General features: G+C 29.3%; 1 non-coding gene across 1 annotated transcript; it reads left to right on the top strand.

Annotated features, from left to right (window-relative positions):
* The first annotated feature begins 593 nt into the window (after positions 1-593).
* TRNAT-CGU (transfer RNA threonine (anticodon CGU)) lies at positions 594-665 on the top strand. The gene has a single exon. It is a non-coding gene; the product is annotated as a tRNA-Thr (tRNA).
* Positions 666-1,107: the final 442 nt, after the last annotated feature.

The following is a 1,107-nucleotide window of genomic DNA, read 5'->3' as shown; positions in this document are numbered from 1 at the left end:
TTCAAACCTGCTTTTTCAAAATATTTATTTTTTCGAAAATTTTGAACTACTTATTATTTTCTAGAAAAACAATTTTCAAACTTGCTGTTTGTCGGACTAAGTAGTTAGAAAATTATAAAATGTTGAAATTTATAGTTATTTGAGGGTTTTTGGAAAAAAATTTGTTAATATGTAATATTACTTTATAAGATTGAGATCATTGGGGGCGAATATGCCTAAAATAAAATATGTTTATATTGATAAAATAGATAAATAAACAACTTTCTATTTCTCTAACTTTATGTATATAAATACAATCACATCAATCTCAAACATTTTCTTACATCATATGTATAGTCCAATCATCAAAGGGAATTTGTGATGTATCAAATTTATTTGTTTTTCATTTTATTGTATTTATCGATCTAAAAGTAAAGATAAATAAAATTTCAAAACTAAAACAATTTTTTTACTGCTTCTTAAAATTTCAACATACTAGCTGGTGGTTGAAACCTTGAAATGGAACTCATTTGAAAATGGAATTTAAGAGCGTATTCTCTAAAGCATCGAAGTGTTTGTTTTGAAAAACTTTAACTCGAAATAAAGAATCAGATGCCTCCGTAGCATAGTGGTAGTGCGTTCGCTTCGTAAGCGAAAGGTCGCGAGTTCGATTCTCGCCGGGGGCTGTTTTTGTATTTTACTCCTTCGACCTTTACATCATTTTGAATCTCGCTAGGAATCAATTAATAGCTAGAAATGGAAACGCTACAAACGGATTCTGAACATCTATTGGTTTCATGAACTCTTCTTTTAAAACTCACTTCAAGCTCTATTTTCTCTTTCTTTAATTACTATTTCTCTTTCATTCTTTTTCTTGGAGCCACAGACTTCATTATATTAGAAATCTAAACAAAAACATATGTGTTCAACTAATGCACAATGGATGATAATTGATAAAGATGATGCTTAACTGCTTAAGTTGTTACAAGACTACGTGATCTTGCCTTTGTAGTTGCTATATGGTATGTTTGTGGTTCACACACTACATAATTGTAAGGGAGTTTCATTATGTATTTTGATTAGTTATGGTGATCAACAAAGTGGCATTCTACTTTTTACATCTCATTT

Source organism: Lactuca saligna, chromosome 3 (genome assembly GCF_052625555.1).
Source record: "Lactuca saligna cultivar CGN05327 chromosome 3, ASM5262555v1, whole genome shotgun sequence".
Classification (NCBI taxonomy): domain Eukaryota; kingdom Viridiplantae; phylum Streptophyta; class Magnoliopsida; order Asterales; family Asteraceae; genus Lactuca; species Lactuca saligna.
This window is presented reverse-complemented; position numbering and strand designations above follow the sequence as displayed.